The sequence below is a fragment of the Macrobrachium nipponense genome, chromosome 34, assembly GCF_015104395.2.
Source record: "Macrobrachium nipponense isolate FS-2020 chromosome 34, ASM1510439v2, whole genome shotgun sequence".
NCBI classification, from domain to species: domain Eukaryota; kingdom Metazoa; phylum Arthropoda; class Malacostraca; order Decapoda; family Palaemonidae; genus Macrobrachium; species Macrobrachium nipponense.
Genome location: NC_061095.1, coordinates 17,611,674 through 17,629,962, shown reverse-complemented (window position 1 = coordinate 17,629,962; position 18,289 = coordinate 17,611,674). Strand labels below are relative to the sequence as shown.

General features: G+C 36.8%; 1 protein-coding gene across 2 annotated transcripts in view; it reads left to right on the top strand.

Moving 5' to 3' along the window:
• LOC135207942 (protein kinase C-binding protein NELL2a-like) overlaps window positions 1-18,289 on the top strand; it is a 314,191-nt gene that overhangs the window by 2,702 nt on the left and 293,200 nt on the right. For both annotated transcript variants that reach the window (XM_064239916.1, XM_064239918.1), the window contains exon 2: window positions 7,310-7,409. The gene's annotated coding sequence lies outside the window, so the exon portion shown is untranslated. The remainder of the gene's footprint in view (window positions 1-7,309; window positions 7,410-18,289) is intronic.

Sequence of the window (18,289 nt, the reverse complement as noted above, 5' to 3'; positions counted from 1 at the left end):
CAGCATGCATGATAGTTTGTGCCTTCCCCATGTCCTGTCACAGAGCTAGCTTGTGTCAAGCAATAGTCAGTTTTTGATAAGCACTTGTGTAAAATGACCAGGTGTTTTTGTATTAGGATATACTTAATGCTGAAGGGCCCATTCCAGGGTAAGGTTGTTATGGACTTGTTTCTACACATTTTGTTTTTGTTTTTTATGTTGATTGGTCATAAATATCAAAGCCTAAGGCATCATGGTATGTGGACTTTTTTGGATACTATACTGTGCATAGACAAGAATCTCTTTAATGATATCAGCACAGAACTTTGCAAGTTGTATGGGCATTGTATACACTATGAAGTTCATCACTGCCTTAGTTGAGCACCATCCTTGATAGAAATCTGCTGATTTTTTCTGAAGGGATTGTCCAGAGGGTGGTAATCCATTTTGTTTTCCAATACTTGTTACAATACACCCAATTCCTTGGGTGTTTGATGCCACAGATGCCTATATTGCTGGTGCCTATTGCCTGAAGTCTTTCACAGCCAAAAGTACTCTTGTATGGTATGGTGGTTCCATTTTGGAGCTGAAATTTACTAGTGGCAGGTCAGATGTTGTCGCAGCCTGTTACTGTTTTGTGTTGCTGTCAGGTTTAGAACTTGCCTATTAAAAGGACTTGTGTATTTGAGGAATGATTGAGCCTCCTTTAGGGAATTGTGTTAAGAAAGTCTTCTTCTGGGGACTCTTCTTTATTTTTTTGCTTCTCTGATAGCAGAGTAGTATCAGAGTATCAGAATCTGAACTAACTCACTCCTTGAATAGTAAAACCTTATTGAGCACTTCTTACCCTCTAGAAATTGTAGTGGTTCCTGATCTACACATACAAGACATTAGGTTTCAGTTAGTCTTGGAGAACCTAACCAGCTTGTAAACCCTAAGTGGCCATCTAGTTGCTGTTTCTGTAGCTCCAGTTGGTTTTTTCCTCTTTGTCTAAATCTTGGAGGTTCCTCTTTTAGAGGTAGTTGAGTCCTCAGAACAGATCTAGCCTAACCTAACCTTCCCTTCTGAGTGCTAGGTGTTGGAAAGGTAACAGAAGTTCAGGATATACAGTAAGTTAGAGTCCTTCATTTACGACACATTTGTTATAAATTTTTGTATAGATTGTTATAGATTTGTTAAACTTTGACTGTAGATAGATCTGGAAAGAAGGTTCAAGTTAGATTTGTTAAATTTTGTAAGTTAAATAGGTCTAGAAAGAAGGTTTAAGTTAAAGGGACATTAGTACCCTCATTTATGAAGGTTTCTTAAACCTGAACACCTGCACATGTATAAAAATCATAGAAAGCATCATACTAATTTGTTTAGGGCATATCCTAAAGTATAGTTATTGGCTTTGAAATTCAGATGTTTAATTAAGCAGATTCAAAATATACAAATTCATTGTGTGTCTGTGTATATGTGTAGCCTTTGTGTTCTTTTTCCTTCATACAGAGGCTGTTGGGAAAAATGACTTGCATTATTGTATGAAGATATTAAGCCTCTTCATATGGAGGGATATATTTCATTGTTAGAAGTAATCCACTATTTGATATGACACAATATAGGTAATTGCTATATATCTGGCAAAATGTCATTACTCCATTTTTCCACTAGGGCTAAAGTATCAGCTTTTTATATGAAAGTTGAAATTTTTAGACATATTTCATAAGGAATTAGTCAGATTTACATACAGTGGTACCTCGAGATACGAAAGGCTCAACTTACGAAAAACTTGAGATACGAAAGTAAATACGAAAAATTTTACGGCTCTACATACGAAAATTGCTCGTGATACGAAAGGTTGTTGCTGTAAAGTCCAAGATTCGCCCGGACCACCGATAACAATTTTGAAACTCGCACGCCGCCAACTGAGTAGACTCGCCACCATCCTCCCGCTCTCCCATTGGTTCCTGATGCTAGTCACTGCCATGAGCTCCTTTCCTATTGGTCAGGATCCCTCCCATGATGCATCTACGGTCACTTCACGGCATCATCGGTATCGTACGCACGCGGTATTCGTTCGTTCTAATGATTTCGTTTATTAACATAAATTCGTTAGTGATTTTGTTGTAGTATACTTTATCGTGTTGTGTGAGAACTTTACTTCATACGTATATGTACAGTAGTACCTCGAGATATGAAAGGCTCAACTTACGAAAAACTCGAGATACGAAAGCTAACACGAAAAATTTTACTGCTCTACATACGAAAAGTTTTCAAGATACGAAAGGTTTCTGAAAGTCCGAGATTCACCCCATAACAATTTTGAAACTCGCGCCGCACGCCGCCATCTTAGTTATAGTAGACTCGCCACCATCCTCCTGCTCTCCCATTGGTTCCTGATGCTAGCCAAGCCATGAGATCCTTCTCTCTAATTGGACAGCATCCCTCCCATCATGCATCTTCTATACGTACGTGTTGGCGTGCCTTAGCTCGGCCACTCTGCACCCGAAACTTTACCGTACGCAATCGGCATTCGTTCGGTCCAACGATTTCGTTTAGTAACGTAAATTCGTTAGTGATTTCGTTGTAGTACATATTATCGTGTTGTGCTACTTTATTGTGTTGTGAGAACCTAATTAGTATATGTACTACATACGTAACTTAATTATGTACAGTACATAGAGTCATGGGCCCCAAGAAAGTTGCTGAAGTTCACAGAAAAAAGAGAATGCTTTCTATGGAGACAAAAATGGAGATAATAAAAAAGTATGAAGCTGGCTTGCGGTTGAGTGTGATCGCTAAGGAATACGGCCAAAATCCGTCGACGATAGGCACCATCCTTAAGCAGAAGGAAGCCATCAAAGCAGCTACACCTTCCAAGGGCGTGACTATTTTGTCCAACAAGAGGAGCCATGTGCATAATGAAATGGAAAGGCTGCTTCTTGTATGGATCGAGGACAAAGAAATCGATGGCGATACGATAACCGAGACGGCAATCTGCCAGAAGGCCAGCGCTATTTTCGGCGATTTGATTGCCCAAGCCGAAGACGACGGCGGAGAGGGGACATCAACGGCAACCCCAGAGTTCAAGGCTTCTCATGGGCGGTTCGAAAAATTCCGTAAACGGACTGGCATCCATTCGGTGGTGAAGAAATTGAAATTACGTAAAGTATAAAAAAGTAAAAAGAAATGTAAAAATCAAAAAAGACGACAAATAAATTTTATTTTAAGTTTTTTGTAAAGTTAAGTGTTACAGTTTTGTTAATGTGTTTTGTAAAGTTTAGTTTGTTTTTCTGACATTTTTTTATGTGTTTCGTAAAGTTAAGTGTACGTACTATCTGCCGTTTGTCCTCCTCCTCCTCTGCCTCCACTTTCGGAGATAGCCTCACTCGAAAGGTAAGCTTCCACATTTTACGTTACAGTAATAATATTTCTTGTACACTAATATACACTTTATTTACAGGTTTTGCATTTTTATTGTTTATAGGTCAATTTAGCTTTATTATGAAATTTAATGGGGTGTTTTTGGAGGGTTAGGAACGGATTAGCCATTTTACATGTAAAATATGTTCCAAGATACGAAAAACTCATGATACGAAGGCCGCCTCGGAACGGATTAATTTCGTATCTCTAGGTACCACTGTACTACATAACATAATTACGTACAGTAGATACGTAGTCATGGGTCCCAAGAAACTTGAAATTCATGGAAAGAAGAGGATGCTCTCTTTGGAGATGAAGATAGAGATTATCAAGAAGTATGAAGCTGGTATGCGATTGAGTGTGATTGCCAAGGAATACGGCCGAAATCCGTCGACAATAGGCACCATCCTTAAGCAGAAGGATGTCATCAAAGCAGCTACACCTTCCAAGGGTGTCACTATTTTGTCCGGCAAGAGGACCCATGTGCACAATGAAATGGAAGGGCTTCTTCTTGTCTGGATAAAAGACAAAGAAATTGCTGGCGATACGATAACGGAGACTGTAATCTGCCACAAGGCCGGTGCTATTTTCAGCGATTTGATTGCCCAGGCCGAAGACGACGGAGGAGAAGGGACATCAATGCCAACCCCAGACTTCAAGGCTTCACATGGGTGGTTTGAGAAATTCCGTAAACGGACTGGCATCATTCGGTGGTGCAGTATGGGGAGGCGGCCAGCTCGGACACGAAAGCGACCGAAGCCTTTAAAAAGTCGTTTGACGAGATGATGATCAACGAAGGCTACAGTTCTCAGCAAGTTTTCAATTGTGATGAGACTGGCCTTTTTTGGAAAAAAATGCCTCGTCGGACGTAGTACATCACGCAGGAAGAGAAGCAGCTACCCGGGCATAAGCCTATGAAAGACAGGCTTACACTCGCACTTTGTTCCAACGCCAGTGAGGATTGCAAGGTGAAGCCCCTACTTGTCTATCATTCCGAGACTTCTTGAGCCTTGAAGGCCCACAAAATGCTTAAGGAGAAGCTTCCAGTGATGTGGAGGGCTAATGCGAAAGCCTGGGTAACGAGGCTTTTGTTCACTGAGTGGGTAAATCTGTTTTGGCCCGACAGTGAAGAAATTCTTGGAAGACAAGCGCCTCCCTCTGAAATGTCTACTGGTGTTGGACAATGCCCCTGCCCACCCTCCTGGCCTCGAGGAAGATATCCTAGCGGAGTATTCCTTTATCAAGGTTTTTTATCTTCCGCCTAACACCATCCCTCTCCTCAAGCCCATGGACCAGCAAGTGATATCGAACTTCAAGAAGCTGTATACGAAACATCTTTTCAAGAGATGTTTCGACATCACCGATACCACAAAGCTCACCTTGCATGAATTTTGGAAGGAGGATTTCGACATCGTCATATGCATCCGACTCACCGACCAAGCTTGGCAGGAGGTTTCGAGGTGAACCTTGAATTCCTTGTGGAGGAAACTGGCCTGAGGCTGTATCGGCCCGAGACTTCGAGGGATTCAACGTGGGTGAAGCTGGTGCTGCAGATTCAGGAACAGTTGACGATTCTGAAACAGTTTCGCAACCAGATCTTGACGAGATCGTTGCACTCGGCAAGTCCATGGGGCTGGTCGTCGACGAGGACGACATCAATGACCTTCTCGAGGAGCACCAAGAGGAGCTTACGACGGATGACCTGAAGGAGTTGGAGGCCATGCAACATAACGTTCAAGAGGAGTTCTCTAGCATCGGTGAGGAGGAGGACGACGACTCTATGACAACGGCAGAAATTAAGGATGCTCTAGCTGCTTTTCATAAGGTGCAATCATTTGTAGAAAAGAGACACCCCGAAAAGGCTTACACAGGTCGTATGCTTGCACAGTTCGATGACGTTTGCCTGAGTCGTTTCAGGAACATTGTCAAAAGTAGGCAGAAGCAATCTTCCTTGGATAGTTATTTTTTAAAGAGGCCTTTAGTAGGAGTAGTAGTAAGCAAAAAGGAAGAACCAAGTGATACTTAAAAACAGAAAAGTTGAAAGTGGTGAAGAAGTTGAAAAAAAAAAAACGCAAAGTATAAAAATGTAAAAATAAAAAAAATTAAAAAGTTTTAATTTAAGTTTTTTTGTAAAGTTAAGCGTTACAGTTTTGTTAATGTGTTTCGTAAAGTTTAGTTTATGTTTTCTTTACATTCTTTTATGTTTTGTAAAGTTAAGTGTACGTAAGTATCTGCCGTTTGTCCTCCTCCTCTGTCGCCACTTTCGGAGATAGCCTCACTCGAAAGGTAAGCTTCCACATTTTACTACCAACGTACGTATGTAGTAAAATACACTTTATTTACAGGTATATTAGCAGTACGTATTAAGTTAGGTATTGAATGGTCCAAATTGTTGAAGTATTTCATTGTTTATAGGTCAATTTAGCTTTATTATGAAATTTACTGGGGTGTTTTTGGAGGGCTTGGAACGGATTAGCCATTTTACATGTAAAATGCGGTCCAAGATACGAAAAGCTCATGATACGAAGGCCGCCTCGGAACGGATTAATTTCGTATCTCAATGTACCACTGTAGTTTGTTAGCAGAATACAGACAGATCCTCATGCATTTATATATATGATTTAATCTTAAAATTCTGTAAATAGTGTCACAGCTTTATATGAAAGAGGTAACAGTGTTAAATGTTCAAGGTAACATAAAAATTAGATTTAGTATTTATATGAGAGGGAGAGAGAGATGAAATAAGGTGTTTTCAGCAGTAGTGATTTGTATGAGAGAGAGAGAGAGATGAATGAGCTAACATATGTTTTTATCAGTAATTATGAAAGAGAAAGGGAGAGGAAATAATTAGATACTCTTATCTGTAGTGATTTGTGTAAGAATGTGTGTGTGAGAGAGAGAGGCTATTTTTAAATATTGCCTCGTGTAAAATTACACCTTTGACTATTTTTCTGTTTCCAATTTTGTAATTTTTTAAATTTTTATTTAAATTTTTCCTCATTCATTTTTCTTCCTGTTTTCCATTCTTCCCCTCATTTTTAGCATCTTTATTTTTACTCCTTTTTTTTCCAATGTTTCATTGTACCTTTTTTTGTATCCACCTTTTTTTTCATTTTTCTCTCATTCCCAGTTTTCCTTTTTTCCCTATTTTTCATTCTCCTCTCTCATATTTTCCCGCACTTTCACGCGAGAGGTTCCCGCGCGCTCCAGCGATCATCATCCCTTTAAGCCGGACCGAAAACCGGGAGGGAAGTTGACGTTTCTGGGTCACATCTTGATTTACTAAAAAAGTTTTTTTGGAAGCCAGCGTGACTCGAAGATGAACTGCTAATCCGGTGGAAGAATTTGAATGAGTTTCGCTTTGATGTGTTGTCGGCGTTATTCACTTTTCTTCATTTTGTTATCGAGTTCTTAGGTGATATATTTTTTGGATTTATGCGCTTAGGCCTAGGTATCATTCATGTTGTATCGAGTTCTTGGTGGTTTATCTTTTGGTATGATGTTATTAGGCCTAGGTATCATTTAGTCCTTCATGTGATGCTCCCCTTATGGCGGCGTAGTGCTGTCAGTGCACCTCACATGTAGGCATTACTTAAAAGTTCTTCCAGAGTCCCCTCGGCAGTAACCCGTCTATTCCTTTTACTATACCTCCGTTCATATTCTCTTCAGCCGTACTTTTCACCCTCTTCTAACGATTGCTTCAACATCATTTTCAGCGCTGAATGACCTCATAGGTCCCAGCCCCTGGTCTTTGGCCCAAACTTTATATATCGTATTCATATAATAATGTGATGGTTCATGTCATGTAAGATCTACAAAATGGGTGAAATGAGGTTCCCCATAATTGTACCAAGAAATTGTTGACTATGTCGTTTTCAAAAGTTATGAACACTAATAACTCATTTAGGTTAATTTTATTTTATAGATGGAAATCGAAAGTGTATTGATGGCTCTCACGCGCGCCTCATATTGGTGACACTTGCAGATTCAATTAGGTCCACCCCTGATGAATGAAGAATGTTAAGGTACGTCAAGAAATTCTGTAGTGTATATTAACTGTAGTCATGTATATATATATAGATATATATATATATATATATATATATATATTATATATATATATATATATATATATATATATATATATAAAGGTTTTTGCCACGAAGGAAAAAATGAAAAGCGAGATAGCCAAGCACTTTCGGTTTAGTGCAAACCTAGACCGAAAGTGCTTGGCTATCTCGCTTTTCATTTTTTCCTTCGTGGCAAAAACCTTTATTTATACATCAAGATATATATATATATAGATATATATATATATATATATATATATATATAGATATATATATAATATATATATATAGTGATATTGTTATGGTTTTTTTTATTGATAAACAGTTTTGTTCTTTCTGTGTCATGGTATACAGTACACATTTCCATATACAAATATGTATGCTTGGGAGAAAACTTAACATAAAATGATGATATATCGACAACGTTCTATTAAAATCTCGTTGATGGCTATTATAACAAAAACAATCTGTTATTTGGAAATTTTATTTACTGAATACTCTTATTTAGGTAAAAACTAGAATACGATCGAGATCGTCATTTCTCTCTCTCTCTCTCTCTCTCTCTCTCTCTCTCTCTCTCTCTCTCTCTCTCTCTCTCTCTCTCTTCTGCGACGTATCGACTTAAAGAATTTTGGACTTTTCTTTGACAGTCACACCCGAAACATACTGGTATTTTTATATTTGACGGCATTGACCTTCGTTTACGTGGTGCCTGCGCATATCTGAAATTATTTTTTTTGTATTTTAACCTTTGGTGCCGTTGACCTTCGGTTTTGCGACGATACTGAGCGCATAAATAAGATATATACACGCCCAGTTTAAACCTCCACTAGGACTAGTCAGCTTAGACCTATATTGTTTCTATTGCATACCAGAATATAGACTGAAAAAAAATCACAACCAGTTGCATAATTTGCACATCGGTATCCTATATTCCTTTAAATTTAGAATATGGATTCAGAAATCGCCTAACGGCTTTCTTTTTGTATATCAGTATCCCATTTTCCTTGCATAGCAAAACATACGTTCAAAAAATCAGCCAACGATTTTTTTTCAGTATATCAGTATGTCGTACTTCATCGTGGGTGCCATTCCATTAATATTTCTTATTTTCTCTCTTTATTTACCAACGTCGCACACGATCTTATTCAAGGAACAAGTGGCAAAAGAGCTTTTGAAAAGTTTTAGCGACCTGCGGATGATAGCTGAAGTCGAGGAGAAACTCAGAAACCCTACAAAAACTCGCACCCACCGCCTGACTGACGCACAAACTGAGAGAGAGAGAGAGAGAGAGAGAGAGAGAGTCATGAGCTGGTAGCGAGAGAACTTTTAGACTTATTTACTTGTTGCAGCGACCCTCTTGGAGGAGGAGGAGGAGGAGAGCAACAACTTTCGCACGAAAAGCATGTCTGCAAAACGCATAGCCAGTAGTAGTAGTCACTGATCCACTTAAGGATTTAACACGTGTGGGAGCGAGAAAGGGGGAGCGGGGGGCGATTTGTGGACACAGCCACAACAAATGGCGAACAAACAAAATGTTCCTCAGAAGCGCGGGAAGAAGAAGAAGAAGACGATGACGACGCGGCTTATAATAATAGTAATGCTTCTTGTTTGACAAGACGTTTTTCCCTCGAGTGGTGGGTCATTTCCCTTATTTATTCTTCTTCTTTTTCTTATTTTCTTTTGGCTCTGGCTAAGTTTAAACGCCACTAAATTATAACAGATAATTAAATACGACCTGCTGAGCCTTAAGATACGTTTGAAGAGATAGGACTAAACGTGGGTTTCGTGAACTTGCTACTGAAAAGTCCACGAATATATATATATATATATTATATATATATATATATATATATATATATATATATATAGTATATATATATATATATATATATATATATATATGTATGTTATATATATTCAAATACAGGTCAGGTTTTGGTTATTTATTTTCCCGTTAGGGGTTCTGCTGTATATCTCATGGAATATGCATTTATTATTAATTGTATTATGACGGGTTCCTCTCTCTCAGTATATATATATATATATATATATATATATATATATATATATATATATATATATCTATATATATATATATATATATACACACACATAGTGAGTACGTTTCAGAATTTTCTTTTTTGTTTTTGTGTGGGTGGTCAAAGGTTTAGAACTTATGGTATGGGTGGGGTGGCGAAGCGAAGCGAGCCCTATCAGCTGGGGTTACCCCCCCCCCCCCCCTTGTAAGTCCCCCGGAGCATATTTTGGAAATTTGTGCGCATTTTGAAGCCATATAAGATTCACCTTAGACTGAATTTTACTGTTGCTAGTATTATTATTATTATTATTATTATTCTTATTATTAGTTATTATTATTTATTATATTATTATTATTCGTACACAAGGATTTTGTTCTTGATACAAAACCCCCCTTTCATTCCTTTTACTGTACCTCCTTTCATGGTCTCTTCCTTCCATCTGACTTTCCAAACCCTCTTCGAAAGCTGATTCATAGCGCAACTGCTTTGAGGTTTTCTTCCTGTTACACTTTTCAATTTCCGTTTCAGCGCTGAATGACCTCATAGCCATAGGCCCCAGTGCTTGGCCCTTGGAGTTGATTCTGTATTCAGTTTAAAGTGCTGACTGCAACCTTGCTTTGAGTTGCCCCTTCCGTCGGCGTTTGCTAGAAATGAGATGTCGAATGGAGACCCTCCTTAAGCCTATTGAGTACAAGAAAGGCCTATGTACCTTAGACGAAGGCTATAACCTAGTCTACATGACGTTCTCCGTAGGTCATAGTATATACCTGAGCATGTTTGACGTTCACGCGCCTGTGAGCAGACACCCGCCGGTACCTCCCCCTTACCCGCGGGACCCCCCCCTTCCCCCCCACCCCCAAAGGAAACCCAACACCTCCCGACTTGCTTTTAAATGGGAGACTTTTTAAAAAAAGAGAGAGACCTCCATACACGTGCCATACTAGTAGTTGTCCCAGCCTATGGTCGTGTTACCACCTCTAGACCGTGTAGTAGTATAGTCACACGGACGAGAAATGTTATCTTGTGATGTTTTTTTTTTGTGGTGGGGTGGGGGCGGGGGTGTGTGTGGGTTTGTTTCCATGTTGTTTCTTAATGGGGATTATTTTGTGATTTTTTTTTTTATATATTGTGATGTTCTGCTCTTTTTTTGCCGATGTTTCTAAATGTGGATTTTTTTGGGGGTGAATTTTTTTTGGGGTATATTGTGATTCCACGGTTTGTTGTTTGTTTTCGATGATGTTTCTTCATAGGGGATGTTTTTTGTGATGTTTTATTCATTGTTCTTATGTTGTCTCTCAATGTTAAGTTTTTTTTTCGCTGTTGTCTTTTCATGGGGATGTTTTGTGAATTTTTTTAAGTTTCACAACTCGGATATCTTTGTGATTTAGGTTTTTCCGATGTTTCTTGGGATGTTTTTTTTTTTAGTTAAATAGTGTTTTTTATTTAGTTGTTTCATAGGTTTCATAGGATATTTAAGATTTACATATTAGAATGAAAATGTAAAAAATAAATAATGTGCATGTGAAACATTACACAACAATTATTTCTATTAACAGTGTATTTATTTTAATTTTTGTTGGTGAAACACCGAGTAAGCTGGAGGGCGGATCACGCCTTGCTCAGTAACCAATTGCAAGATCTGTCTGTTTGTTATAGAACTTTATTTTTTTGTCATACTATTTTACTCATAGACTATTTCAATAACTTTACTCTGTTTTTTGTCATAGACTATTTCAATAACTATACTCTTTGTTTGTCATAGAACTATCATAACTAATACTCTGTGTTTTGTCATGACTATTTCAATAACTACTCTGTTTTTTTTGTCATAGACTATTTTTCAATAACTTTACTCTTGTTTTTTTGTCATAGACTTTAATCATACGTACTCTGTTTTTTGTCATAGACTATTTCAATAACTTTACTCTGTTTTTTGCATAGACATTTCAAAATACTCTCTGTTTTTGTATAGACTATTTTTTCGTAACTCTCTGGTCATAGCATTTCAATACTATACTCTTGTTTTGTCATGACTAATCAATAACTATACTCGTTGTTTTGTCATAGACTATTTTTCCAATAAAACTATACTCTGTTTTTGTTTTTTTGTCATAGACTATTCAATAACTATACTCTTTTGTTTTTTTGTCATAGACTTATTTCAAAGGGGAAAACTACTCTGTTTTTTTGTCATAGACTATACTACTCTGTTTTTTTGTCCATAGGGCTATTTTCAATAACTATACTCGTTTTTTGTTCATAGACTATTTTTCAATAACACTTGTTTTTTTGTAGACTATTTCAATAACTATGACTCAAGTTTTTTTGTCATAGACTATTTCAATAACTTTACTCTGTTTTTTGTCATAGACTATTTCAATAACTTTACTCTGTTTTTTGTCATAGACTATTTCAATAACTTTACTCTGTTTTGTTTATGGCTGTTGTTTTGTCATAGACTATTTCAATAACTATACTCTGTTTTTTTGTCATAGACTATTTCAATAACTATACTCTGTTGTTTTGTCATAGACTATTTCAATAACTATACTCTGTTTTTTGTCATAGACTATTTCAAATAACTAGACTCTTGTTTTTTTTGTCATAAGGACTATTTCAATAATATACTCTGTTTTTTTGTCATAGACTATTTCAATAACTTATTACACTTGTTTTTTTGTCGTAGAACCTATTTTTTTTTTTTTTTTTTTTCCCCCAATAACTTTACTCTGTTTTTTGTCATAGACTATTTCAATAACTTTACTCTGTTTTTTGTCGTAGACTATTTCAATAACTTTACTCTGTTTTTGTTTTATGAGCTATTTCAATAACTATACTCTTTTGTTTTTTGTCATAGACTATTTCAACAACTTTACTCTGTGTCATAGACCTATTTCAAAACTATACTCTGTTTTTTTGCAATAGACTATTTCAATAACATACTGTTTTTTGTCATAGACTATTTCAATAACTATACTCTGTTTTTTGCCATAGACTATTTCAATAACTATACTCTGTTTTTTTGCCATAGACTATTTCAATAACTATACTCTGTTGTTTTGTCATAGACTATTTCAATAACTTTACTCTGTTGTTTTGTCATAGACTATTTCAATAACTATACTCTGTTTTTTGTCATAGACTATTTCAATAACTTTACTCTGTTTTTTGTCATAGACTATTTCAATAACTTTACTCTGTTTTTTTTTCATCTGTCCATCTGCCTGTGGTGTTTTGGCATGGTAACACTGCGTCCCGGGCTTTAAATAGTTACGCTATGTGTAAGTTTTAGGTAAATAAAAGGATATCTGGGTGTACATTTGCAACTGAAAAGTGTTTTAATAATTTACTGTTTGCAAATTACACCGTTAATATTCGAAATAGGATATTATTTAAAGTCAGGAAGCAGTGTTACCATGCGCAAACACCACAGGTGGATGGACAGATGGAAAAAAAACAAGAGTATAGTCATCAATTGTCACCTTTTGATATATTTGCCTTCACGATGTCTGAACTGAACAATATTAATTTAAGGAGAAATAATAATAATAATAAAAAAAAAGAATACAAGAACAACAAAATTCATTGCAACTATGACTGAGCGATGAGTTTATTTTTCAATATTAAATGCAATCACTGTTGCCTTTGGCCGCATATGACCTACACTCATATATCCTGAATTTTTATTTTACATTTTTCATATCATGGTATTTTTATGGTGTGAATGCGTGCTATGTAAATTCACAGCCTTTATGATTCTTTGATACAGTTGTCATTGTGAATAATAATAGATAAATATAAGTAATAATAATAATAATATTAGTCCTCTCATTTCAATTCTTTGGTAATATTTTCCTAAACATTCCCCACATAAATTTTTGCTTAATCATTCTAACAAACAGACAAACAACCGATCACACTGAGCTAAGAATATGACTTCTTTTTGGCTAAATTAACAACAGAAAAAGGTGGGGGCCGCCAATCGACTTGAATTCAGGCGATGAAACTCCGTAGAGTTTAGCATCGTTTTAATTCGCAACTTGTTCACAAAAAAAAAATGTCTAATCTTCTTAACCGTGTCTCTGTTCCTGCTTTCATTAATGCAATATTTTTATGAGTTATCTGCTTCTACAACTGGTGGTAGCTTGTTGTGGCAGAAGTATTAATTATGATTGTGATAAAGCTATCGCTGCTACTGCTATTTCTAATAGCCTTTAGCTACTGCAGCTTATAACCGTTTAGATTTAATAGCGCCGGAGATGTCATGTTCAAGATGTAGACACTGCAGATGATGGAGCTTAAGCAGAATTATCTATGCATTCTTTGGAGAGATTAAGAATTGGATAAAAACTGGTCACACCACCTATTAGCGTGAGAGGAGCTTTCTCTCTCCTCTCTCTCTCTCTCTCTCTCTCTCTCTCTCTCTCTCTGTTGATAGGATGGACGCAAGGGTTAGGACTCTCTTAGCACCTTGTACATTGTGGTTAACTAAGTCTCTCTCTCTCTCTCTCTCTCTCTCTCTCTCTCTCTGGCTTTCGAAGGTCAGCTAGAGGTGAGAATCTCTCTCTCTCTCTCCCTCCCTCTCTCTCGCAACCCACTGTTATGAACTAAACTTTTTAAAAGACGATCAAAGTCATATTACAAGAGGAGAATCACGATATAGTGAACTGCAATGCGCTCTCTGTGGAAGTTCCTGTTGCAGTGTCTTAGAAGGACTTCAAAAGGTTTTTATTTTCGCTATTTATAGTTAACGGTTAATTTCATTTTTTGTGTCGTGAATCACATTTTTTTTCTTGTATCGCTAATGTTTTTTTTTTTATCCTTGATTATTGAGGTCCGTGAATAATTAAGTCTTAATTAATACCGTTTTCTTGTTAGTTCCTTTCACTGGAGGTAGTTTGATTTTGGTGGAAATTTAATTTGGTTTCAGGTCCCTTATTATTCTTGAATGTCCTTACTTTTAACGTTGCATTTTTCGGCGGATATTTATTTTCGCGGATCGCTTCGTCTTGATTGTCAGAATTTGTTAATTCTTTGATTTTCAAACGTTCTTTTGTTGTTCTTTAGTTATGGTTTATATTTTTTAATTTGTGTGTGTGAGTGTGTTTCAATGTGCCAGATTGCTGGTCCAGATTCCCGTCGTCTCATTTGAAGGCTCATTAAGACACTTGCTATCACACTTTAGATTCACGGGTAATTAAACCCCGATTTCATGAACTGGCAACTTTCGTTTCTTGTTTCTTCAGCCTGAATTGGCAACGTCTGCCAAATTTATTAGGCCCCGCCCCCTTTCGTGAATTGAAGTCTTTATTGTCACCCCTCGGTTCGTGAATTGAAATGTTATTATGACCCTCACTTCCTGAATTGAAGTCTTCATTAGAATCCTCCATTTTTTAAATTAAAATTTTTATTATGACCCCCATTTCTTGCATTTAAATCATATTATGACCCCCCCATTTCGTGAATTGATATCTTATTATGACCCCCACACCATTTTGTGAATTGAAGTATGTATTATGACCCCTACCCCATTTCGTGAAGTCTTTATTATGACCCCACCCCCTTTCGTGAATTGAAATTTATGACCTCGTATTGTGAATTGAAGTCTTATTATGACCCTCGCCCCATTTTGTGAATTGAAATAGTTATTATGACCCCCATTTTGTGAATTGAAATCTTTATTATGACCCCCATTTTGTGAATTGAAATCTTTATTATGACCCCCATTTTGTGAATTGAATATGACCCGTACTTCCTGAATTGAAGTAACGCCAGTATGTCGTAACAAATGAATCGATTCGTCTTGAATATAACCGAGCGGCATCGATTATTTCGTCTAATATCGATTCATGTATTATTGAATATGAACGGAACTACATCCATGCACTGATGTAGATTCTCGTAGAGGAATGAAGTGATGTACACTGTGTTAAATGGTACCATAGACGGCGGTCATGGTAGAGAGTCTACCATACCATGCTGTCCCAGGTACATTGCTTTCTTGATCTCTAGCTACCAAGCTGTCTAACTTCTTTAACTCTAAGCTGCTTTCCATTTCCCACCATTCGTTGAAGAGCACATCCTTCGGGCTGCGCTGTGAGAACCTTAAGTATGTAAGTAAGATAATAAGGTGGAAAGATGTAAGTAAGATAATAAGGTAGAAAGATAAGGATGATAAGGATAAAACATAAAGGGAAAACTTACATCCTTTTCAGAAAGAAATGATCAGTTTCTCTGGAGTCCTACAGATGGCCTTAGATCCTAATTGGCATATAGGATGTTTAGGCATCCTTTCACCCTTTAAAAGACCAGAGGGCACTCGTTTCCGCCATGGGTAAGCCCCGCCCTTCTTAATTTTTTCGGGCCTGGGCTAGAAAAGTCTTGTAGATGCTACAGATAAAAACCAAAAACTACAAAGATTTAATATATAAAAAATCCTTTGGTTGTCGTTAGATTAAACAGGGTCTATTAATGGATATGTGATTAGGGCTGTCGTTTTAGCTCTCATTCTTGGAGAGAGAGAGAGAGAGAGAGAGAGAGAAAGGATCACGGTTCCAACTGCAACAGCTATTTTCATTACCTTAAATGAATATAGTGGCCCGAAGGTACTGACTGCCGCAGAGAGAGAGAGAGAGAGAGATCCAGCTGGAAACACCATATTCATTATCCTGAATGAATACAGAGGCTCGAAGTGGGGCCTAACATGACAGTAACCTTGAATTAAGGACCGCACCATTTCGGTATAACCAGCGCGAATGGGACCAGAAGTGAGATATAACCAGAGGTTATATCACCAGTTAATAACCAACGCAGCCCGGGACCTGAAAAGGGGGAAAAAGGGTAAACAAACAAATAAACCCATTTAAGAGTCCAGTTTGAAGTTTCTCCGACCATTTACACAAGCCTCTTGCTTTTTCCTGTGTGACCTTAAAGTTGGATGGAATGACTTTCATTTTGGGCTGAAAGTGTCACTTAAAATGGGTTTTACGGCTCTGATAGAGCCTCTCCTGTGTGTGTGTGTGTGTGTGTTTGTGTGCGTGTGTGTGTGTGGTTGTGGTTTTTATTTTCATTTTTATTCAGATATATTTCCAAGTCAGTTCTCGTTCTGACGGAGCGAAATGTTGTTGACGGAGAAATGCGATATATCAGAACGGTGCATTATTGGAGGGCCGTTGCATGGAATGGCTTGTGTATTACTACTACTACTATGGAGTGGTGTTTTTTGGAGGGGCCGTTGCATGGAATGGCTTGTGTATTACTACTACTACTATGAAATGGTGTTTTATTGGAGCGCCGTTGCTTGGAATGGCATGTCTTCTACTACTACTGTTAATACTACTAATATAAAATGGTGGTTTCGGGGCGCCGTTGCGTAGAATGGCATGTCTGTTACTACTACTACTTGCTGTAAAATGTCTTTGCTCTTATCTTAAAGTGTTTAATGGTTTGATTGCTTTATTTTTTTGGTTAGAGTAGATGACTTGTGCATTTTAAAGTATTTAGTGAAGAACTTGGGGATTTTGTGACGAGGTCGGGGTTTTTATAGATAAACTCATAATGCTTTTTAATTCTTGGGCACTTTATAATGTTAGTTAAGTCTTGGACATTTTATAATGCCTTTTAAATTCTTGGGCATTTTTAATGCTATTTAAGTCTTGGGCATTTTTAATGCTATTTAAGTCTTGGGCATTTTATAATGCTATTTAACTCTTGGGCATTTTTAATGCTATTCAAGTTTTTGGCATTTTATAATACTATTCAAGTCATGGGCATTTTATAATGCTATTTAACTCTTGGGCATTTCTATGCTATTTAACTCTTGGTAATTTTTAATGCTATTTAAGTCTTGGGCATTTTATAATGCTATTCAAGTCTTGGGCATTTTATAATGCTATTTAACTCTTGGGCATTTTTATAATGCTATTTAAGTCTTGGGCATTTTATAATCCTATTTAAGTCTTGGGCATTTTATAATGCTATTTAAGTCTTAAGCATTTTATAATGCTATTCAAGTCTTGGGCATTTTATAATGCTATTTAATTCTTGGGCATTTTAATGCTATTTATGTCTTGGGCATTTTATAATACTATTTAATTCTTGGGCATTTTAATGCTATTTAAGTCTTGGGCATTTTATAATGCTATTTAATTCTTGGGCATTTTTATGCTATGTAAGTCTTGGGCATTTTTAATATTAAATTCTTGGGAATTTTTTAATGCTATTTAATTCTTGGGCATTATATAATGCTATTTATTTCTTGGGCATTTTAATGTTATTTAATTCTTGGGCATTTTAATGTTATTTAATTCTTGGGCATTTTAATGGTATTCAAGTCTTGGGCGTTTTATGATCATATTCAAGTCTTGGCATTTAAAATCTTGGACATTTTATAATGATAAGACGAATTGTGTAGACGAGGATATCATTCAAAATATTAACCCGTATTCATTGACTAGAAATTCAAGTTTCCAAAGCTTTTCGGTTGCAGGGAATGTTTTAAGTATTTTCTTCTTTTTCAAGTTTTTCATAACACGCAGAGACGAATAATCTTTGGGTAAATAGAGACGTGGAAATCATATGACTATATTTGTTAGCAGGAGTAGTTAATGAGGTCCGCGGTCTCCGATATATAATATGATTTGGTTCCCACATCAGTGAAGTATCGTCAGATTTTTATATCCTGTGTGAGATATAATTAGATTTTTATCAGCCTAGGTGTTATGTAGACAATCACTCACCGGGAACGGGGCAGAATTGCTGTTCATTATAGGTTGATGGACACGAATTCTTTCG